A 24886-nucleotide genomic window follows, 5' to 3' on the forward strand; every position below is an offset into this window, starting at 1 on the left:
GGGTCAAGGGGAGGGAAACAGGTACCACTTCCTGAAGTGCAAGGGGAATGCCAGGGAGGAACTGTTGGGACGGACCGCTGCTGGAGACTGTCTACTACAGTGAGAATCCTGTGTGTCTCAACATTTTTATACAGTTTTAGCTTAGAATGGGAATGCAGAACTTCTGTTATCCTTAGAACAGAAAGACTTAGGGAAATACCAGGAGAGATTTCTGGAAGGATGTATTGTGAGGTATTTCATTTCCCTGTATTATCATTTTGTGCATTTCCCAACCTCTCTACTTTGCATTTGCACTATAAAAATTAGTAAAATGCTCTTTTCTTTTTCCCCATTGACTGCTATGATAAAAAAGCTAACGTGTGGAAAAAGAGCTGGCGACCTTCGAGGCAGGGTCTCCTGCTGGAGCTCCAGCTGGGGGTTGCTCTGTCGCTATCTCCAGGCCCTGACACCTGCAGGAGGAAAGGTGAAGCCGTGCCCTCAGTGGGCAGCGTGGTCGCTTCTGTGTCCAAGGCTGACTGTGTTACTGCATCCTGAAAGCCATCAGGAGCTCCGCGGTCCCACAGTGACAACGCACACAGACGCAGTTACCATGGGCTACAGACTGCTCTGGGTCAGGGTCAAGTTCTTCTCTGGCCGCCTCTGGCCCCAGGACGTGTGGCCCACTTGGATGTCACTCCGGCTTTTACAGCTGCTCCTGCCTGTTGTCCTCTTCCTCCTGTGAGCGTTTTCTCCACAACTCGCCACAGCCGCTCCACTAGCACTGTCACTCAGCCGCTCCATGTTCTCACAGCGCCGGGGAGCCATGCCGGGCACTGGGACAGGTGACATCTCACGTGGCAATGGAACTCCAATCTATCTCCTGGAAATGCCCTAGAGTTCATGGGAACAGGCGTGTCTCTCTAAGCCCTGATATCACAGCCTTGAACAAGGTGGCTAGATGATCCTGATAAACAGTTACTGCACGAGTCAGTCAAGGGCCCAAAACATGAGGCGGCTGCTCCGTGCACAGCAGCGGAAAGGACTGACTCACTCCTTAAAATGCAGTCAAAACGCTCTGGAGAAAACAAAGCAGAAGAGCCTCCTGCATCACCGCACAGCATGCCTAGCAGGATTCGAATTCATCGCCAGCAAAAGGGCCTGCAAGGGGCTTCTTCTCAAGCTCAAAGCCATGGGCTCGCTGGTGGCTGTCACTGCTCTGTGTAGGTGCAGGAGTAACTGATGTCCTCACTCGTTGCAGTGGCTGGCGTTGGCCGAGGGCTGTGAATTCAGGCAGCCATCTCCCTTCCAGGGGAAGGGTTCACACACCTCCGCAAGTCCGCACTGACCCTGGCGCTGCCTGTGTGCTGTCGAGGGCGGATCACGGAGCCCTAATGCAGAGAACAGGCGGCACGCAGGGACTCTGCTGTCCTGAGACTCAGGGCTACCTTGTTCCTGCCACAAAAAGTAGGCGGGCACCGTGGCTCACTTGGCTAATCCTCCGCCGGCAGCGCCGGCATCCCATATAGATGCTGTGTTCTAGTCCCGGTTGCTCCTCTTCCGGTCCAGCTCTCTGCGGTGTCCCGGGAAGGCAGTGGAGGATGGCCCAGGTGCTTGGGCCCCTGCACCCACATGGGAGACCAGGAGGAGGCCCCTGGTTCCTGGCTTCGGATCAGCGTAGCTCTGGCTGTGGCAGCCATTAGTGGGGTGAACCAACGAAAGGAGGACCTTTCTCTCTGGCTTTCTTTCTCACTGTCTAACTCTGTCAAATTAAAAAAAAAAAAAAAAAAAGTAAGCGGACCTGGCTGATTAATGCCCCTGTCTCAAACTACAAGGAGAACGTGTTTGTTGGATGGCTTTAATCCTGATTACTAAACATACCAAACAAGTGTCAAGGCATTCATTTGTAAATCAAATGAAAATCTGTTTCTAAGGCTCACCAAGTGCAACACCTCATTTCCTTCTTTTCTTGGTTCTGTACTGCTGTGAGCCATTGCTGATGCCAGGTAATAGCTTAAATGCACATTAGGATAACAATCAGACGCCCTCCCCGCTCTGAGCACAGGGGCAGCAGGAGGTGTCAGACAAAGACCACACGCACTTCACTCTCTCTCTGTGTAATCCACAAATTCACAACTGCCTATCTCCTATTCCCTGTATACACGCTTGGGTTTCCCGAAGACCCCACATTTCTGGAAAACACACAATATTCATCACCTCTGAAAGACAGGTCTCAAATATGGCTTGCCCTGATATAAAAAATAACAACTTAAATTTCCTGATTGTTTCATTACAGAGTGGATTACCTTGGTTGTCAAGGGCAGAGATATAAATTTAATTTTAACATCATCATTTTAATGTGTGCTTTTTTACCGTTAGATTTAGACGACACTATAATAGCACTCTTGGAGTGAGTGTAGATGTATTTAAACTTACGCTTCTCTGGTATATTTAGAATCTAATCCGTTACATGCTTGTTGAACCCCATACAAGCCATACACTACATGAGAAACTGGAAATAAAAATTGAACACAGATTTGTCTTTAATAAACTTGAATTTGCTGATTTACAATTTATACCCATTGTGCCTCGCAGGTTAAAATGGATTTAATTTCAGAAGCCTGGGAACAATTCCTGCACACGTGCGGCAGTGCAGCAGGTGCCCTCTCAGGTCTCAGGCTCCCTGAACGTGCAGCAGCCAGGTCAGGCTCTGCCGCCTCCACGGTGTGCACCGGGGTTCAGAGTTCAAGGAAAACTCGCTACGCTTTACAATCAAAACTCAAAAAAACTTGAAATTCACTGGTGTGGCAGGAACCCACCCACTTAGGACATCATCTGCTGCCTCCCCGCGTGTGCATTAATTAACAGGAAGAGGGGTCAGAGAAGGGACTTAATCTCAGGCACTCTAACATGCAATGCAGCTGTCCAAAACAGTGGCTCCACCCACTGGGCCACAGTACCCAACCCACTCCTGATGAAGTTCTTGAATATTAAACAAACAAACAAAAAAATAGACTCCCAAGAGAATATTGGACAAAAGACAGGAGAAAACCTTAACAAAAGAAGAGGATACAAATGGCCCATATACCCACGGAACACACACTCAAGTGGGAAACAAAGGTGATCTAGAGTAATACAGAAATTCTGTTTGTGGGTTTGTTTTGCCACCCAGAGGGCACTTACAGTTGACAACGCTTGGTATTTGTAATTTCTAATTCACAGGACAGGTTATGAAGAGAATGTGCAGACCCAGCAGAACACTGTATTTTCTACTCCTAGGCACACCATGACGGAGTGCATGCCCATGACAAAGCAGAATGTCTCTTTTTTCTAATTTCTAAACTTTGCATAATAAACATATTACTTTTATCATTAAAGCAGTTATTAAAATAAATCATATTCTATTTGTTGTTCATTTCACTTCCCTGGCTCTGTGCAGAGTAATTTACCACAAGTATCTAGGAATTCAGGGCAGTTTGCAAACTGGTAACTCATTTCACCATCTCACTGGGTGCGTAAACGCCACCGCCTCCATGAAAATGAAGTCCGTTCAGGGCAAAGAGCTGTGCCCAGGACTGGCAAACTCTGCGAACTTGCACCTGAGCCGAGGCCTGATTTCTGGCTGATTCACTGTGTCTTCGGTAGAGTCTGAGCTCTCTGAAGAACCAGAACTCAGCACTACCTACAACAAGGAGGGAGGACTGCTATCCCCAGCGAATGGTTCTCACTCTCAAAGGTTGTGCTATTTAAAATCTACCTGGAGTGAGAGTTTTCTGGCTCCTGGTGCTCATTCTCAGGTAAGGTAGCTCCCTGACAGGTAGAGGTGAGTCTCCAGCCGAACCACACCTCGAGCTCCCGCCTCCCCAGAACAGAGCACCCCCCATCTGATCCACAGATGCAGCGCGGGTGTCCAGGATGGCAGCTGCCAGACCTGTCAGGAGCAGCCAGGGCATGCTTGAGGAATAAGTCAGGTAGTGGGAAGTACACACCTACTATAAACCAGGCACTGAATGTCCACAGGGAGTAAGCCAAGGGCCAAGCCCTTGAGGCACTCTGCACCTGGAACACAAGCCAGCCACATTAACACCGCGGTGAGACAGGCCGGTGCTTCCAGGAGTCCAGGCGTGAAGCAAGGGGCCTGCAGCCGTGTGGCTGCACCACAACAATGCAGTAACGTGTGCCTGTACAGGCTGCATTCTCAATCATCTTTGCAGGTGACACCGGCACATTTCTCTGTTCTGAAAATCACTTTAGTTGAACTTTGACACCTTACTGTTGCTTTATTTTCCATACATTTTATTGAATTAGAATATTATTGATATTGGTAATTCAGTATGTTAAATTATGCATCTGGAACAGCCAAAATATCTGGATGACTTGAAGACAGTTTTCTATGGAAAGGAAATCGTGAAGGAAAATGACCTCTAAGGACAACGTATCTGTGACGGAGACATTGCTAAAGGCACTGCTGTGGTTGGGGCGGTTTGTCCCCCAGAACTCAGGGCCAGGAACCTGGTTCCTGGGGAGGCCTTCACGGGTCTCAGAAAGAGGCCCTGCCCTAAGAGGGGATGAATGTAGCTCTCAGGGTCCTTGTTGGAGCTCACAAGAGAAGGGTGCTTGGGAGCAAGGCCACTCCACTCCCCTGCCTCCTGCACACGGCTGTGCCATTGTGTGCAGTCATAAGACTCTCACCAGAGACTGCACTGATGGGGCTGTCAAGTCATGGACTTTCAGTCTCCAGTCTCTCAAGAATATTTTCTTAATGAAGTACCTGGCCTCCAGTATTTTGTTATAGTGACAGAAAACAGGCAAATGCAGACATCCAGTGGCATTCGTATGAATCTTGAAACTTCACTCATAAAATGATTGGGTCTTTTTGTTTTGCTGTTCCATGTTTCTTTGTGAAAAGTAAGTGCTGCTGATTAAGTAAGTATGTGGAAACTTCTCCTTAGCTTTCTATTTCAACTATACAATGCAATAGGTTATTATGCTTTTAAACTCCAGTCTCTCTTTTTTCATAAGAATGTTGTTTCATTGTGATATCAGAGCAGGAGTAAGTTCGTAAAGAGAAAGCTTTCACCAAATAAGGGCCTGGTATCTTTTCAGGAGCAAGACAGGGCCTCCTTGTCTGGTGCACAAATCACACAGGCATGGTCCGCACCAACTACAGCAAAAACAAAGATGGCTGCTCTGACAAATTACATTGTAACCGCTGCACTGATTCTAAGAGAACTCTTGAATACACTTGTAATTAGCATATCTGTTAGCATCAAGGTTCATGATAGAACATGTTTAGCATCTCCATGGCTAATAAATGCAAATGCCTAAGCAACACCTTCATTCATGGATTTTTTTAAAGAATCACTAGCAGTGGGGCATTGTGTGCAGCAGGTTAAACACCACTTGTGACACTGGCATCCCATGCTGGAGCGCCAGTCCAGGTCTGCCTGTTCCATGTCCAAACCAGCTTCCTGCCACTGCACCTGGGAAAGCAGTGGGCAATGACCCAAGCACGTGCCTGCCACCTACACGGCAACCTGGATGGAGTCCAGGCTCCGGGGTTTGGCCTGGTCCAACCCTGGCTGTTACAGGCATTTGGGGGATGAATCAGCAGATGGGAATTTTTTCTGTCTTTCCCTCATCTCTGTCACTCTCTTTCAAATCAATCAATCAATCATCTTTCCAAAGATTACCTTCTATGACCCTAGAGTACTGGCAACATTTTCAGCCCAACAAAACCTTGAGGCCTTTCATTAATTTACTCTCAGCACATCAGCCAAGCTGATCTTTGCCTTCTCTGCTTCATTGCTCTTTGCTGACGGGAGACCTCAGGCAGGTGCCAGGGAGGAAGTCGAGGTCTTCTGCTAGGAACCCATTCCAGCAAGCGCACAGCACTCCTGGTGTTCAGAGATGCACAGGAGGCTCACAGCTGCTCCTCACACAGCCGCCTTCATCATGTACTCGTGTCTGAGGTCAAATAAGTTGAACTTGGAAATAATATACAAATAAAGGCACTGAAAACAAAATGTCCAAATCCCTCTGTGAGATCACAGGACTTTCACCAGGTATCTTCCCTGAGTCTCAATTTTCTGCCTTAAAAGAAGAGATTTTTTTTTAAAAAAAGCACTATGAATAATCCACCAGCTCATCTCCTCTGTTCAGCAGAAGTCCTGCGAAGGAAGAAAGACTGCTTGGGCTGTGTTGCTGGGCCTTGCTGTGCCATCAAAGTTGTGGATCCCTTGCTTCTGTATTTTCAGAACTTCCATGCTTTCAAACTTAAGGAATTAATAACTGCCACTCCCAAGGAATTCATAAACTTATAGCATCTACCGCTGAGCTCTGCTAACTGAATTCTTGAGTGTTTCCTGGTTTATTCTCTCATTGGGAGAATTGTCCTTTGTAGGAAATCAAGAACTTTACTGAGTTACAGCAGTGTTTAGAGAAGCAGTGGAGTTACAGATCCAATTGGCCTGACCCGTTTCTGATTAGACTGTGTTCAAGGGGCTTCATGGTATTTCCACAGAGATTAGGGAGAATGAGGATCTACTGATTATGCTTTTTTGAAAAAAAAAAATTTAAGGCAGGACTGGTGTTGTGATGTAGCAAGTAAAGCTACAGCCAGCAATGCCAACATCTCATGGTGCCAGTTTCAGTCCTGGCTGGTCCAGTTCTGCTCCAGCTCTCTGCTAACAGCCTAGAAAAAGCAGCAGAAGAGGGCTCAAGTACCTGGGACTCTTACACCCATGCGGGAGACCCAGATTAAGCTCCAGGCTCCTGGCTTCTGCATGGCTCAGTCTTGGCCACTGCAGCCATCTGGGGAGTGAAGCAGCTGATGGAAATTCTCTCCCACCCGGCCCTGGGCCCCGCCCCGCCCCATCTCTTCCTCTCTATAACTCTCTCAAATAAATAAATACTTACAAAAAATTAAGGGCAAGCAGGCACTTAGCTGAGCAGCAATATGCCAACTAAGATGCCCACCTCCCACACTGTAATATCTGGGTGCACTTCCAAACTCTACCTCTTCCTGCTAATGAAGATGTTGCGAGGGGCAGGTGATGGCTGAAGTAGTTGGATCCTGCCACCCACAGGGAAGCCCTGTGTTGAGTTACCGGCTCCTGGCTTCAGCTGTGGTCCAGCCTCAGCCACTGTGGGAACTGAGGGTTTGAGCTAGAAGACAGCATCTCGGTCTCTCAGTCTCTGTCTCTTTCTTTCTCTCTCTCCATACATAAAGATTATTTTAAGAAAAGTAACTGATTTGAGAGGAAAATCATTTATTATACCTGTAAATAAACTTCTGGTCTAAGGTTTTGGAGTGGGCACTGAGCCCATATTAGAACATGCCCAAAGAAGCCCATGAAGTCATAGGATAGCAGAGACATAAAATACCAGCAAGCGCGAAAGTGAAGGACTGCTCAGAACAGTACCTGTAGAAGGGGAATTACAGACCACGCGGAAGAGCATGGTGCACAGGAGCCACACGGGTGACGCAGAGCCCTGACTTTCCACTACAACACACACTGCAGAAGTGCAGCAAACCCCATGGCAAGGATGCAAAGCCAAGGACGGAACTGAGAGACAGATGCTCAGGGTCTCAAAACGAACTGAAAACACACACTGGTGACAAGGGGGCAACGCAGGGAACAGAATGGCAGGGGGATACTGAAAAGCAGCAACAGAAATGCGGAAATTAAAACACATCTTAAAAAGAAAAAGGAGGGGCCAGTGCTGTGGCGAAGCGGGTTAAAGCCCTGGCCTGCAGTGCCGGAATCCCATATAGCTGCCGGTTCGAGTCCCGGCTGCCCCACTTCCCATCCAGCTCTCTGCTGTGGCCTGGGAAAGCAGTGGAAGATGGCCCAAGACCTTGGGGCCCTGCACCCACGTGGGAGACCTGGAAGAAGCGCCTGGCTCCTGGCTTCGGATCAGCTCAGCTTTGGCCATTGCAGTCAGCTGGGGAGAGAACCAGAGGATGGAAGGATTCTCTCTGTAACTTTCAAATAGATAAAATAAAATCTTAAAAAAAAGAAGAAAGTGCAAAATGCAGGTGTATGTAAGACAGTTCATGGAAATCAGAGGTGAAAGATAAGGGTACGGTGGCGCAACAGATTTTGAAATTCATATGTTGTTTTCACAAAACACCTTTTCCATAAACTGTTTGTGAAGACCCCTTAGGCAAACTGGAGGAAATCACACACAATGGGGCACCAAAGAAAAGCAAAGAAATCAAAGGTAGAACAGAAGACAAAAAAAAAAAAAAATGGAATGAGCATTTCTGAAGGAGAAAATGAAGGGATTTAAATGATGCAAGGCTGAAATGTATGATAGATGAGAATTTTCAGAATTGAAAAAAAAAAACAGATTTAGAAACTTGTAGAGGACTCGGCATAAATTTAAAAATAGGCCAGAGCCATTGCTCACTTGGCTAATCCTCCGCCTGTGGCGCCAGCACCCCGGGTCCTAGTCCCAGTTGGGGCACCGGGTACTAGTCCCGGTTGCTCCTCTTCCAGCCCAGTTCTCTGCTGTGACCTGGGAAGGCAGTGGAGGACGACCCAGGTGCTTGGGTCCCTGCACCCGCATGGGAGACCGGGAGGAAGTACCCGGCTCCTGGCTTCGGATTGGTGTGGCACCTGCCATGGTGGCCATTAGGGGAGTGAACCAACGGAAGGAGTACAAGCAGTTATATTCCAGGAGATCCCAGAGCAGAGAATTCTAAACAAGCTCACAGAAAAATATCAGTCAATGGAATTCTCTTACCAACCACAGCACTGTTTCAGAGTGTGAGCAAAACAAGGAACTTTCAACACACAGATTTTAAGGGAGTTCAGTGCAATTTCTAGGATGACCTTCAAATGCTCTTCTGTACCGAGTAACTGAACCCAGGGGTTATTCATGACTCATGGGAAGAAAAAGTAAATTCAGATCTCAGGAAAACAAGCCACAAATTGAAATAAACACTGACAAAAAATATCAGGGAAAGTCTAAAAATAAATAGCAAAAACACAGGCAGGAGTGTGTTGGAGGAAATTTAAACAGCTCATCATTCTGTTCGGGAAGAGGACAGCGGTAGCATTTATTAGAAAAATAAAGCTATGTCTATGTTAAAGTATTTATGTTCAATGAAGTACAGGTATAATAAAGATTGTGTAATTTTTAAGATAGTAAAAGTTAGAAGACAGTGAATAAAGGGCAATCCAATAAAAAAGCTCAAGAAACATTTTAATGGAATGTGAAATAAAATATAAGAAGTCAACTTCTACCCGCAATCATAACAGACAGAGATGAATTAAGTACAGAGACTCTGATGCCTGTGGAGCAAACCGAAAGCTGCTGACTCCACTTGGCCTTGACCTTCCTGGTGGCCTTCTCACACACGCGCACAGCTGAGACATGGGAACACTGCAGTAGTGACTCAGCGGGTAAACTCCGTGTCAGTAAGGCACGTGTCTAGGATGAAACAGCATCACCTAGAGTGTGTGGCAGATTAGCTAAGTTTATTTTTAGGAAGATACCATTTGCATGCTGTTTTAAGACATAGTATTTTAGGCATATTTAACAAGAAATTAAAAATACATGTAAGCTAAGTCTTGAGAAAGTTCATAGGAAAATGCATTACCATGAAAAAAACACCTCATCGGTTTCAAAAGTTCCTTGCACCATAATAAACTTATTTTTCAGTGCAATTTCCCGCACTTTCCAAGGTGCTGCCGTGTGATTCGTAATCTCAGAGTAATGCAGACAGAGAATGAATTAGAAGGCTTTGGTACAGGCCTCAATTATGTTGATTCTGTCTGCTTTAGGAACAAAGGACGAAAATATCCAGTACAGTCTGGCACTTGGTGATGTTGAGCGATGGAGATTCGTAATTATAAAATCGGAAAATGCGGTGAGTACGGGAAATCCTGTACCCATCAACAGCGTAAGTACAGGTGAGCATCACTCACCAAAGAATTCAGAAGTTCAGGCAACAATAAAAGTTATGGTGCAAAATCGTGAAAATCATGAAATATGAAGTTTCCATCTTTAAAAGATGGAGTCAAGATTCTTCAAAAGAAGTCAAAATGTATTATTTATTTTACAATGTGACCATACTAAAAATATTACAATAAAACAAATGTGAAAATATCCCTGGAAGTGGGACTGGAAATGTATGTGAAGATATGTGTTGTCTATTTTCCAAATTTATTTATATTTATCTGCTTGAAAGGCAGAGCTGCACAGGGAGAGCTAGAGAGAAAGAGAGAGAGATGGAGGACAGGAGAGAGAGAGATCTTGATCTGCTGGTTCCAGGCTGGACCAGGCTGTTGCCAGGAGCCTACAAATCCATCTGGGTCTCTCACATGGGTGGCAGGGCCCAAGCACTTGAGGGATCACTGGGTGCCTCCAAGGACGCATTAGCACTAAGCTGCACTGGTAGCAGAGGAGCTGGGACCTGAACAAGTACTTAAATACAGGATGTAGGCATCCCAAGCGGTGGCTTACCCCACTGCACCACAATGGCTGCACCTGTGTTGCTTATTTTACAACATTTTCCAGAATTTCAAGTTTTACTGCTGCTGTTTTCAGATGCATACATTACTTTGGGCCATAAATATCTTAATATCTGAAAGATAAAAAGAAAGAAATGAACATTCACAGGAACAAGGCTCTGGTGATGGCTTTCTTTGATGGAAGGACTTGAGGCTTATATTTTCTTAAGCTTTTCTCTGTGTTGCTTTTACATTCAGAAAACTAAATCAACCCTTTATTCTGAACAATCTCATAGCTTGGTGTACAGGAGACATGATTTCTCTTCCTATGCCACATGGGTTCAGGCCAGCATCTCCACGTGTTCCCAGGATTCCCCAAGCCCTGTTTCATGTCCAGTTGTGATCTAACACTCCAGGTTAATTCTCTACTAAATACCCAATACTGTTGATAAAGTGGTGATTATGTTATTCTTCTCACTGCTTTATATTATTTTTACCCAATTGATTCCAAGTCTCATAGTCAAATGCTATGATAGTAATAATAATATAGTAATAATTAAAAAACTAACAGATAGAGTGCTTACTAGTTGCCTGGCATTCGTCCAAGACCTTTGCACCTATTAGCCCATCCAGCCCTCCCAATGGTGCTATGAACTCAGTGCTGGGAGGGGAAGGAGCAGTAGCGTGGTCAGCCTGGGTAACTTGCCTGAGGACCACAAGCCATTGTGCCACTCAGGCTCGGAGCAGAGCGGAACGTGGAGGCCACATCAGACCAAGGAGTCTCGGGACCCTGCTCTCACCCTCAATTTGTCCATGCTCAGAGAAACGGAATCGTTGTACCAGTAAGATCCGTCATTTTCTACTTCGTAGGATACAAGATGATTCTTTCATTGCTTCTTGTAAAAAGATCTCATTATCTAGGCAATTTCATGCATTCTTTTTTTGTTCATTTAGTTGGAAATCTAAATCCTGTATAAAACACTATTTAATACTTCAAGTTTTGATTCATGCTATGATGACACAAATTCACTTCCTAATGGCCTTAGGATTTGTGCATGACAGTTCAGCCGGCCGTAGGTTTCAGGAACAGGGCCTCACAGGTAACCACCAGCAGGTAAGCGCAATGGTCATTTAGTTTGTTTTGTTTTTATCCTGTCTGTAGTTAGCCTTCACCACAGCAACGTGTAAACCCAGAATACCCAGTGCAAATAACTCGAATGAGCTAGGATGGCTTTTGTCAATATGAACCAAAAGAACAATTTCCTAATAAAATTCCCATTTAAAGAATCCGTCCAACCTGAGAGATTTCCACTGAGAACTCATTGCATAAGAGCTGACTCCCCAGCCCGCCCCACCTTGCTCTAGAGAAGCGAGGGACAGAATGGGAAAGGTGATGGGGGAGGCAGTGGAACCCAGAACAAGAGACAGCATAAACTCCCTGTCCCTGAGGGGAATGCGCGTGGACACAGCCCAGCAGGAGCCTGCAGTGAGGCGCATTTCCTTCACTGGCAAACGCTAAAAACAGATCTTTAGGGGCCGGCTGCACCAGCAACCCATGTGGGCGCCGGATTCTGTCCCGGTTGCTCCTCTTCCAGTCCGGCTCTCTGCTGTGGCCCGGGAAGGCAGTGGAGGATGGCCCAAGTGCTTGGGCCCTGCACTCGCATGGGAGACCAGTAGAAGGTGGCTCTCTCCTGGCTTCAGATCGGCACAGCGCGCCGGCCATAGCAGCCATTTGGGGGGTGAACCAACAGAAGGAAGACCTTTCTCTCTGTCTCTCTCTCTCTCTCTCTCTCACTGCCTAACTCTGCCTGTCAAAATAAACAAACAAATAAATAAAATCAGATCTGTGGTGCCCTTGGAACAAAACTGCTGAGTCCCTTCTCTTGCCCGTGTCCCTGTCAGGTGAGCAGCCGCTGGGAAGGGGAGGGCGGGAGGCAGCCCACAAGGTCACAGCACAGGCCTGGGTGGGAATGCCATTATGCAAGCCGCACATTCTCTTAAGACAACAGCAAGTGAACAAGTTTTTCTCAAATAAACAGAGAAGTGATTGGGCAACTGAATAGAAGTTGCAAATACCCTATTTTAGTCTTTCTACCACAGTTTCACTGCTATTCACATAATTAATTGACATAATAAATACTAAATGTTTTACAAAACACTAAAAGAATAATATGCAAAAGGAACTACCAGGAAGTACCTTTTTTTCTCTCTACCACTCCATAGACTTTAGTTTCTGGAGCATGGATTACATTGAAACTGAATAGCAAGAATTCCCGTTTATCCCCTGCCCCAGTACAGGCATGGCTCGCCTGCCACCAACATCCTACAGCACAGTGGTTCATGGACCGCATGACAGGTCATCAGTCCCACAGTCCACAGTTTGCATCAGGTCCACCCTTGGCATGGAGCAGGGTTTTGGCAAACGTATAGTGACATGTATCCATCATTGTACGGTCACATAGGGTACTTTTACTGCCCAGAAAACCCTTCATATCCAACCCGTTTATCCCTCATGTGTATCTTTTGAAAGAAACAGAAAATAACCAGAAAAAAAGAACAAAGAAAAACTGCAATAGAAAAACATAAAGCTGAAGAATGGCTCCAGTTTTGAAAATGTGGGTCAACAGATATTTTCACGGAGTCTTACCATCTACGTGACTCCATCCTCTCACACATCTAACTCCTAACACAACCACGCTGGTGGGGATGCAGTCACCAACGTCAGGAGATAATACAAAATGAACTGGAATGTTGCAACGCTGAGACTACATTTGGAGACTCTGACAGACGGGAAGACCAGTGAGGTCTAACGTGCCCACAACGGGTGGGTCTGATGGAGATACAGAAGCAGAGTGAAAACTGTCAGAACTCCCAAAAGGCAGCCACCAGCTAAGAAACTGTGCCACGAAAATCCAGAGAGCAAAGAAATTCAAATGAGTAGGGTAAGCTTCAAGCACAAGCTGATGAGGACTGAACAACTGCAGGGTAGGTTCTGGCAAAACAAACAAACAAACAAACAAACAAAACAAACCCCACCAAAGAGGCCCGTGGAGCTCCCTCAGAGAAAGCAGACAGGCTTCAGGGAAGGGCACCGCACAGGACCTGACAAAGCCTCCGGCATGCGAGCGGCCCCCAGCCATGCTTGTAGATGCTTTCTCATTGTGAGGAGAAAAACTATTTTGACCCAAGAAAGACAACTTGGCAGAAGGCAGGAGCGTTAGGGAGTAGGCACACAGGAAGCATGGCGGCCACCTTCTCCTTACTGGAAGCACAGTCCTTATTAATGGCAAGAAGCAAGTGGCAGGGAGGGGCGGAGGGAGGAGCTGGGTGGGACCAGCCTGTTGGTGGGGAGCCATTCCCTTCCAAAGTGAGCTGTGCTACCTGGAGGCTGTGCTGCGGGGTAGCCCGCAGGCAGATGCTGTTCACCTCAGTGGTGTAAAATGATGGCACCATCTGAATCCAGGGGGCGTGGCTGGGCTGGGCACCACTGAGCACAGGTGAAACCTATTTCCCTTTCACAACAAGGACTTGGAAGTGATTGCTTAATATCTAACATGCATCCTGAAAGATGCCTTTAGACTAAGGGTATTTTCATAATTTTTGCTCTTAACTATTTAGTTATTTTGCTGGAAGTATATCTCTTTTCAGCTTTATGTTTTTACATTTGCTAAAATTTGGAGTTAAATTAGACACTTTTTTAAGTTTAGGGAAAGATAGCATACTTATAAAAGAACATTTGTCTATCACTGATCACATTATCTAAGTGTCTTACTCTTTAAAAATCAAGATATGTAATAAGAAACTACTACAAAAGTCTCTCTCTCTCCTCCCCTCATCCCTCTGTTTCATTTTCTCTCCTCTTTTTTATATGAATTTAGTAGGCATGAGTGTAGTCTTCATGATGATGAGAATTTTTTCAATTTTGTTTACCTTGAGTTATTTTTAATGAGCATCCTATGCTACTACATTCCAATTAATATGCTAATAAAATAAATATGTCAGTAACTAAATAACCAGGTAGTCCATATCCTTTCCGCACCTCTGAAAGAATGAAAAAGATGAATTTACTTTTATACTATCACTGCATTTTCATTTATAAAAAAAGAGAAGCATTAAATCACCTAATCCACTTTCCATTCCTTTCACGGCATAATTGACTTTTGTCTGGGTTCCGAACAAACAGTGCATGCAATCATTTTCTAGATGACCAAGTGAAGTTGTTCTCATTAAGGAAAGTTCCATGGAAACTCTAAAAACGTATCCTGGTACTTCTCTAGAAACACAGCCCGCCTGGATGGCTTCCTGCTAAGCTGTGATAAGTTATGCATTTTCATAACCTCATATACAGCCCGATGCAAATGCTTCCTGCTTTGTATATTTGAGATCTTTGGGCTGTTGCTGAAAAAACTGTCACTGAAGCATGGAAGAAGAAATGACTGCATATTTCCGTTTGTTACACAGACTGTGCCAGTGTTGTGGGTGTGTGTTTTGTGAAGATGTGTGTTTACACACATGTGTGGGAGGGAGATGCAGGCAAGACTGCTCAAACGTCTTCCTTCCTTGTAAAATGCAGTACACATAACGACAATAAAAACAGACGATAAACGAACCCATCAGATAAATGAAAACTGCTGAAAGCCAGCAATTCAGTATTCCACATATGGCTCCTTCTTTGACAGATATCTTGGAAAAGCATTGTCACTGTAGAATACAATTATGAATACCTCATTTTCCAAATTGATTCTGTGTGATTCTACCATTCCCTCTGTTTTTCCTCTCTATAACTTCTATTCAGCCACTCTGTAGACACTTCTCAGAGGACACAGGATGCTGATTATTTAAACAGGAGTTGTTTTCATTGGGAGAGGCAAGAACTAGGAATTCAGCTTTTCCCAAGCCCCAGTGGCCATGGTGGCTGATCTCCAGAGCTCTTGGAAGTTTTGTTCCCAAGTCATCAGCTCCTGAAACTTCATCAAGTACTGTGAGACTCGTAATGCTGACAAGTTCACTGAGAGCACGTGGCCAAAGAAACCCTAGAATCTGGGTACAAAGCAAAGTGCCAGGCAAAATTCCAGGAGCCCATGTGATCCCAGGGCTGGCTTTGCTCCCCTGGGGGAAGCTCCCCCCACCCCCACCCTGGAAACTTTCCAGGGCCATCCTTTAGATCACCCCAGAGACACCAGCAGCCCCACCCCTCAGCCCTTGTGTGAAAACATCTGGCAGCCTCATTTCTCCAGCTGCCATTACAGAAAGGGCGTGTGGCTCTCAGAAAGTTCCAGAATTAGCACCGTCATCCCCTCTTGCCCATTAGTTTTTTCTGCAGCAAAGCCCAGTCAGACACAGAAAATCCGGCCACAGTCTCCCTTCTCTGGCTTGATTATAATCCCCACCCTCAGCCAGGGACAGCGGGGACAGGAGCCAGCACACTTCCCCCCCAGGAGCAAATGCTTGTCGGCATTAGCATCACAGAAACACAGCAAGGTAAAGCAGCCCGCTCCCAGGCCCGGCTGCTGCCTCTGACGCTGATACAAAGCCCCTGGCAGGCAGAAAAGCTGAGGCTTCCTGGCCATGCTCTCCCTGCCGCAGACAGCGATTCTGCACTTGGAGATCTTACCAGGCAAACGTCTCCGGATCCTGACAGCTTTCTCTGCGGAGCTCTCAGCCAGGCATGCTGTGCGTCCAGGCAGCCACCAGCCCTCCGGAATGTCTGTGCCTCTGGCAGATGACGGGACCCTTCCCCAGCTGGGACAGCAAGCCCTGCATCCGCCGAGCGACGCACGGCTCTTCCCTGGTCTTCAGCAAGAAATACGCGCCTCTCCTGCTGCAATCCTGACGGAACCCAGACAATTAGTTCTGCAGCACGTGTGTGAAGCTTCTGTTTGGAACACCCACAAGGAGAGTTCCCCCGCACGGGAGGTGGCTCCCCCTCCTCACCCCTCACAGGACCTGGGAGCAGAGCGCTGCTGCCATTCCAGCCTCCTCCCTTCACCGGAGGCAGTCACTCCTGTCGGGTCATCAGGAAACCTCGCTCCTGAAAACTGGGTCAGACCGACTGCTCATCAGGCTCCCGACAGCCAAGGAAGTCATCCTTCCCTTCCCCTGGCTTCACCGCATTGTCATTTGCAAGCAAAGATGAAGCCGGCCCAGGCGCTGCAGGGGCTGAGGCTGAGCTCAAAGGCAAGCGCTCAGGAACGTGCCGGTAGCTCCTGTCACAGCGAGGGTGAGAGAAAAAGGACGTAAAACCAAAGGATTGTATGCCCTGGCACTGAAACCTTTTGCGATGGGATTTTTCAAATACAGGTATGAAGAAAGTGGAATTGAAACAGCCCAAAGCAGCCTTGCTGCCCTCCCAGTCATGCATTTCTTGTTTCCAGAGAGAATGCACGTGTGTGTGTGTGTGTGTGTCTGTGTGTGTGTGTGTGTGTGTGTGTGTGGCTTCCTAGTCCTGCAAGGAGAGGAATGCCCTTGGGGTCCCAGAGTTGCCCAGCTACACTGCTTCACGTGTGCAGGTCTTGCCATTGGTTTTAGAAGGGACACACTGCATGGAGAATACACGCATAGGAGCATGAACAGTCCACACGTGCACAGGCGCCAGCGGATGCACGTGTGGCTACAACATGGGCACAGAGGAATAGCTTCGACAGTCTTCTGTTGCCATAAAAGGAAATCACACTCCTATCATTTTAAAGTAAGTGAATATTGGGAAAATAAAACCCTCAGATCTAAGGTAGGCAAGTCCAAAGTGCTCTTGGCCTTGGTCTGCTCTCTAGGCTCAGCGAGGCCCGCCATGACTGCATTCCATGCCAACCAGCCATGGAGGTGAGTAGCCACACTGCACAGACAGCTGCCCAGTCACCCCTGCACGGGCCCCGAGCACGGGACTGTCGACCTCCACACGCGGAGGGGGACTCACAATGGGCCATGCCCTGTCCCTCTGTCCCCCACTTCACAGGTAGACACGTCACGTGAATAATGGTACAGGGGCAATATTTGTCCTAACCTAGCTTTCAAATTTTACCTTAAAATTATCGCTCTGGGTATAAAATATTGTCTATATACAGAAATGCCAGCATGCATTTAGCTATGGTGCTATATATAATAAAAACATCCACCGTGTATGGGTCTTCCCATGGAGGGAAATGCTTTCCGTTTAAGGACACTTCTTTATCCAAACCTGCAATTCAAAGACAACTGATTGTCTTGCTTCCTATGGAGCCAAGAGCGTCTGGCACCACAGCTGCAACAGACCCCAGCTCTGCCTTTGCGCCTGCCCCTCTGGGAAAAGCGCGGCTTGTTCAGACCAGGCCAGCATGGGGCTCTGACCCTGCGGGTCCCAGATGCCCATGGGGCTGCCAGCGGCCCGTCTGTGCCTCAGAGCCAGGGCTCCTGCAGATCAGCATATCTGGAGCTATCTGGAGCCCATCAGAAAACTTGACCTCTCCGAATGCACGTTTCCTTCCACTTCCCAGCTTCTTTCTACAGTAAAATCACCTTGGAGAAAGCTGTCTGTGTTCACTGTCAGGTCACCCCCCTTCATTCTATCTGGAATTATACTTCAACTTGTCTTTTGCCCTCACTGTCCCCTGTAAACATCTCTGGCCAAACACAGCACTGAATTCCACATTGAAAACCCAACAGCCAGCTCTTAGCCCTCACTGCACTCAATTTGTCACAATTTACTTTATTCCTCTTTTCGTAGCCACCTGCTTTCCTTCTTCCTCACTGGCTGCTCTTTCCGAGGTCCTTGTGCTGACACCTTCTCATTTATTAATGCTTCAAAGTTGGGGTGGAGAGAAGGCACCAAGGGCCTAGAGTAAGTCTGCACCAAAGCTACAAAGAATTGCTGAGAGAAGCTAAATAAGATATAACTAAGTGAAGAAATATACCATGTTCATGGATCAGAAACCTATTATCTATTAGAGGTCAACTATCCCTCAGTGGGCATTTAGATTTTAAATATGTTCAGTCAAAATCTCAGCAACTGATGGCAAAATTTATATGGCAATGAAAATCATCAAGAAAAGTGAAGTCAGATGACAGAGAACAAGGTTAGGGAACTTAGCCCATGATTCCACAACTTAGCACTAACCTGAAGCCATCAGGGCAATACAGAGATGGTAGCACAGGTCAACAGAACACAGACAGAGATACACACTCCTGTGACCAGCAGACGTCAGCATGGTGTCAAAGCAACTCAGCTACAAGAGCATCAGGGGTCAAGGAGTTGTGCTGCACAAAGGGATTTCATTGGGAAAAAACAGTCATTAACCCTGTCCTCACACCATGCACCACATGAACGAGCAGAACAATAACTTAAAACATAAAAGTTCAAAACTTAAAGAAGAAATATATGACCTGTAGGTGTATTCAAATACCCCTTAGGACTCATGCATGCACACACACAAACAGAAAACTCCACAAATCACAAAACACAAACAAAAACAAGTGTTTGCATGAAAATTAAAAAAAAAACTGCTGATCTTGGAGAGCTGCCATTAAGGAGTTTTCACAGCACTATAAAGAGAGAAAATCCAATCAGTGAGTGAAATGAACAAAGGATGTGAACAGACATTTCACGCGATGTAGTTAACATTTAGGCATATAAAGGAGGGTTCAACATCATTATTCATCAGAAAAGGTAAATAAAACCCATTTAACCATTAGCAAGACAGATGTAAAAACACTAAAAACACCAAAAACATTTAAGAAGAGGCAACCTGTACCTTGCTTATAGGGCTGCAAATGCTACACCTATTTTGAAAAAACAATTGGAAGATTCTTAGAACAACAATACAGAGAAACTTTACCTGCTTGCCCAGAAGAAATGGAGACCTGCCTGCTCCCACCCAGAGATATAAAGGGGACTCTCTGTTGACAGCTACAAGTGGACAGCAACACTAATAACCACTGCTAGGTGAATGTTAAAACTGTGGTGTGTTCATAAACTTAATGCCAGTGAAAAAGTAAAAGGCATGAATTGCTGATATACCTTGGAATAATTCCATAAGTGTTACTATGAGAAAGGATCTCCAGGAAGAGCAAAGCAATGCTGCCCTGACTGAAACAGAGAATGTTTGTTTGGAGCTGAGATGGGAGATTAATTCCAAGCACACACCAGGGAACTCATGTGAGCGAAAGCAGAGTCTCAGACCGGGGCATCGGTCCGCTGTGCCATGCATCCGACAAATCTTACCACACTGTGCAAAGGGGTGCCTTCCACTTCGTGTTAGGCACGTTTCCACGAAGTTGGGTCTAATGAATTACAGGGTGGCACATTCTCATAACAGCTTTGGAAGAATAAAAATAGATAATGCTATCATTCCACAAATACATTGCTGTTACTGATCTTAGTAGAACAAGGAAGACTGCCTGTCTGATCTTTTGCTGGCACCTGCCTGAGTCATCCAGGTTCAATCAGGTTTTCCAGTAAACAATGGAGATGGTGATGGTGATATGGACAGGTAACTTTTGTAGCCCAAAAGATGCGGCAGGTTGTAGCCTTATCATTCACAGGTAACAGTCCTCTATTCAATCCTCACAGTAACTGGAGCTGTTTGATGTAATCACTTTCCACTCTACGAAGGAGATGGAGACACAAGGCAGCAAGCGGAGCTGTGCAGGAGCCCCTGCACAGGGGAAACCCCGGCTGACTTGCTCAGGAGCCCACACGCACCAGTGGAGTCCTCAAGGTTCGCATGCATCCTTGTGTTTACTTGGCTTGTCAAATTCTGTGAAAGGCACATTCAGGATTCCACACATAACATCCCTTTAAAATGAAAGAAGTATCTTTGAAGAAGACTTTGCATTACGTGTTTTGTTGTTGAATGCCCCTGGATAAAGTGACACACTTGTACATCGCAATTGGTCTTGTATGCGTGTGTGAACTGTGCACCCATACCCAGCTATTCAATGGACTTCAACTTCATGCTCATGTAACATCTTCACAATCTCTTTTCAATCTGTATCTCTCTCCTACATGTGAGTTCTCACAGCTTTCTTACTTTCTTTAAGATTTACTTATTTTTACTTGAGACTTAGCATTTCAGAGAGAAAGAGAGGGAGAGACAAGAAAGGAAAAGATCTTCCACCCACCGGTTCACTCTCCAAATGGCCACAGTGACTGGGGCTGGGCCAGGCTGAAGGCAGAAGCCCAGAGCTCCATCTGGGTCTTCCATGTTGGTGGAAGGGGCCAAGAACCTGGGCCATCTTCCAGTGCTTTCCAGGTGCATCAGTAGGGGGGTGGATCAGAAGTCAGGGCTTGAGCATTAAGAATGTCTGTTCCTTCGTATTTTTCCTATGATCATCAAACAGCTGGACTCAATCGGATAGTCTTTCTATGCGCAGGTGGTGCCGTTTGCCTGCAGCATGGCAGCTGATTTCTGTGCTGGAATCACTTCTTCCCCACTTGCTGACGCTTAGAATTGCAGCTCCCCAGGCACTAGGAACACGGCGGGAACACCAGGTCAACACAATTTCCACCCTGTCCAATTGGGACCACACGGTTTGCAGGAGCCCCTGCTGTGGGCACAGCCAGACAGGTGGAATTCGATGGCAGCATCCCTTTGCCACAAAACACTGAAGTACCTACTCCATTCCTCAGTCTCAGGAAGGACTCCCCTCACCCCTGCCTTTCCTCTGTGCTCCTGGAACCCAGGGTCTGCCCTCTCCTAACACTTTCCCAGCACTCTCTTCATGGGTGAGCTAGTGGTGTTGTAAGCATGAGGACCCATTCCATCTCCTGCAGGAAGCTACGACTATCGGTTGTGAGTCTTGCAATTCTTGTACAGAAATCCCCACAACATTAGTGACTCTGTGAGAACTTACTTGGCAGGTGCAGTCATTCTAATGACATATGGTGCAGCAACTCGACTGGTTGGTGTGTTTTTGGTGTTACTTACTGATTTTGCTTGTTTATTTTTGGTGTTATTTTGGTCTGGATGTACTGATGAGTATGCACAACCATGCTAAATATATAGCTTTAAAAATTATGAGATTGTCTTTTTCTCTGTCACAATTTTCCCAATTGTGCCTAAACATGAACAATTTGCTGTAATTCCTGGAGTGCTTCCCACAGGCCAGATTCACACTCTAGAATCTCACTTAGTCCTTACAACAGCCCTAAGCAGAAGGGGTTTGGAAAGATTTGTAGCCAGGAGCAACCAGACTGTCAAAGCGCACCCAGGGGTTGCACCCAGGCCCACTTAGCTCCCTGTCTGCGTCCTGAGCCCTGTGTGGGGACTCTGCTCCATCCACTGGAATCAGATGCAAGACAAAAACATGGCTATGGTTTTTATCATTGTCTGCATTCCTTAAAGCTAGTAAAAGTTTTTTTTTTAAGTATAATGCTTTAAACTGCTATTTGGACTTTAATAATTAACTAGATAGTTAAGATGTGTATTCCTGCAAGAATTATTTATGTTTTTTGTGAAAATGATCTCAATCTGCACATTTATCCCTCCCCCCACCCCCTACCCCGGTCCTTGATAAGGGGTAGAAGACAGTAACAGATGCAAGGAATTCCAGGATCCTCCCTTTCCTTTCTCTTTTAGGTGACTGAGACGTGGGGGTTGGAACCTCAGGAGGAGAAACCCGCTCCAGGCATTGTGTCCACCCTCCCCCAGGAAAAGCACAGGGAGAGCACAGGAGAGCCATTCGCTTCGTCTTTTACCCCAAACAAAATCCGTTTTTCTCACTTTACACCTCATACGTGCAATTTTACAGATATTCAAAATTTCAATTCCCTCTGGGGAAAAAAGAGAAACTGCATTTTGCCATGAAAAATACTGTTTTTCCAGCAGGAAATCATTGGTGAAATACATATATTCTCCTACAACCACATGGTAGGAAAATGCATGCTTTGGAAAGCTTTCTCAATAATTCAGTTCAAGCCCCTTGAATATGTTCATGTAAAATAGAAGAACTGTTCCAGGTGATAACTTCCACCAGGGAGTGGGGAACACCTGGCCTCTTGACATGAGCCACAGAAGGACACTGACAATTGTCTCCTGGGACTCCTGCCACCTGCTGGACCAGACACTGAGTCTTAATGAGTGGCCATTGCTCTGTAGGACGTTCACTGTTTCAGCAGTATTATCTAACACAAGGCTCATTGTGATATTTCTAAATTATATGGTCAATTGCATGGGACCCAGTGAAAATATATGTATTTCATTGATGCAGTTCTTTTTCTACTCTAATCTTTTTAACCCTCAAAATCGAGAGATTCCCCATGAATTGTAATTATTGTATCCTATTTCCTGCTCAGACTGAAAAAGTCAAAACACAGAGATTCAGGGCCAGCATTGTGGCACAGCAGGTAAAGCTGTCTGCTGCGATGCTGGCATCCTATCTGGGCACTAGTTTGTGTCCTGGCTGCTTCACTTATGATCCAGCTCCCTTCTAACGACCTGGGAAAAGCAGCAGAAGATGGCCCAAGCCTTGGGCCTCTGCCACCCGCATGAAGACCCAGATGAAGCTCCTGGCTTCTGGCTTCAGCCTAGCTCAGCCCTGGTTGTTGTGGCCACTTGCAGAATGGGCCAGTAGACAGAAGATCTCTGTCTCTTCCTCTCTCTGAAACTCTTGCTTTTATATAAGTAAATATTTTTTAAAAACACATAAACTCTAAAACCAGGATACTCATCAAGTGTTTAGCTGCTTAAACAACGGCCTGGGTTCCCTCTTCTTGGGTGTAATTTATGAAAATGCCAGATAGACAAAATCACGAATTTCAGCAGTTTGCATCAAACAGAGTTTACCTACTGGCCCAGTGGCACCACTAGCAGAAATACTGCACTGGCTTTTCACAGACAACATACTGCATTTCTTTCATCCCCTTGTGGTAGCTTGGTGTGTGGGTCCCAGTTCCTTACTTGACTGAATCCACACTCCTGCTCCTGCCTCCCTGTAGACAGAACTCCACCCCTGGTTCTGGGGCTGGGATGGGTGAGTTGCTTTGAGAGAGGTACAGGAAGAAGCCACTGTGAGCTGCTGCAGGCCCTGTGCACCTGTCACCACCTTCCTGCTCCCCTGCCACAGCAGCAGAGCACAGCACCCGGGGACAACCTGGAGGCCAAGGAACGAAAGGTACGTGGGGCAGAGACCTCCCTGCTGGCGCCCACACCTCAGTCCAGGGGAGCTGCCCAGCAAGCCCAGCCTGGAGGACCTCTTGTCTGTCTTGCAGACGTGGGAGAGAAACTCGGTCAGCCCTGTCTTCAGACTCGAATGCTGAGGCCATCTGCGCACGACAGTCACAGAGGGGTCGCTTTCTGAAACACAGTTGCTGTGGCCTGGGTGTTCCCAGGAGCAGAGCCTGAGTCAGGACGTGTCTTTGGTCACCTGTGTGTAGCTCATTTGAAAATGTTATCTCAGAGAGCAGCGGGGAGGCACAGAAACAGTGAAGAAAAGCTGAAGGCATCCCAAAAAGGCAGGCGTTGCTGGGCTTGCAACACTGAGCGTGACTCCTGCTGCAGCCAGGACGAGCGTGGAGCACTGACTGCGGGCTTCCGCTCTTCAGGGACAATGCGCCCATCACCTCATCACACGGTGCAGGCCGATTAGGAGAGCAAAAGAAGAGAACACCCATCACTGTCCTTGGCCACAGGGCGCGAACAACCACTCCACACACTGGTCAAAGACTGATGTTCGGGGTGTGCGGGTGCATGAATCGGTGAGTGACATTCAGGTCTGTGTGAGACTCCGTGTCGTGAGATTAGAGAATGTGCTGGGTCAAAGTGAGAGTGCCAGAGGTAAGACTCTGTCCCGTACCACCTGTGCTAGGCTGGCTGAAGGGTTAGCATGAATGCTGGATCAGGCAGAAGAGATCTGCCCTGGTGCATAAAAGGCATGGAGCACCATAGCCACTCTGCAACAGTCAGATCTACCCAGAACCTTCATTAAGTCAGTCAATAGCAGCCCCAGTTTCTGGCTGGAGTCAGACACATTCCCTGCCATGACTTAGGGGCTGCAGGCTTTGGAGATCTTAGGTTTTAAGGGATACCAAACACTTGATTCATTTACCAAAAATCTGGACACCCCCTTACCCTCGGCTGGCAATCTGACTTTTCTGAGTTTCCCACCTATTTAGAGACTGCACCCTTTGACCCATTTCCTACTGGGATGAAACTGCTGAATCTGTCTCTGCTCAATCTTGGCCCAGCAAGGACACTCAGGAGATTCTCCAGGGACCAGTCCAGACCTCTGGAGCCACATGAGCAGACCCCAGTGTCCAGCAGCAAATGAGGCCCCCTACGGCACTAGTGGTTAATGAGGCCACTGGGTGTTACTGCTTTTTTATTGTGTGGTTCACTGGATTTAGATGACTATAGAAATCAGGTAGGAGGCACATAGCCATCACTGTGTCGCTCAAAAAACTTCCCCCTTAGGATCCAGGGCCTCTGAGCTTGGAGATCTGACGCTGCGCAGATGGGAAGCACACATGCTGCAGATGC

The 24886-nt window shown here is 46.7% G+C and overlaps 1 protein-coding gene and 1 long non-coding RNA gene across 3 annotated transcripts in view; one reads left to right on the forward strand and one right to left on the reverse strand.

Annotated features, from left to right (window-relative positions):
• CNTN6 (contactin 6) overlaps nt 1-16529 on the reverse strand; it is a 251120-nt gene extending 234591 nt beyond the window's left edge. Inside the window, exon 1 of one of the 2 annotated variants that reach the window (XM_051831866.3) lies at nt 16054-16529. The gene's annotated coding sequence lies outside the window, so the exon portion shown is untranslated. The remainder of the gene's footprint in view (nt 1-16053) is intronic. The other variant, XM_070051246.2, reaches the window with a different exon arrangement.
• Nucleotides 15775-23069, forward strand: LOC138844155 (uncharacterized). The gene is made up of 2 exons (XR_011379693.2): nt 15775-16739; nt 19981-23069. It is a non-coding gene; the product is annotated as an uncharacterized LOC138844155 (long non-coding RNA).
• The last annotated feature ends 1817 nt before the right edge of the window (nt 23070-24886 follow it).

This window comes from Oryctolagus cuniculus, chromosome 10 (genome assembly GCF_051225735.1).
Source record: "Oryctolagus cuniculus isolate XC-2025 breed Fujian yellow rabbit chromosome 10, ASM5122573v1, whole genome shotgun sequence".
NCBI lineage: Eukaryota > Metazoa > Chordata > Mammalia > Lagomorpha > Leporidae > Oryctolagus > Oryctolagus cuniculus.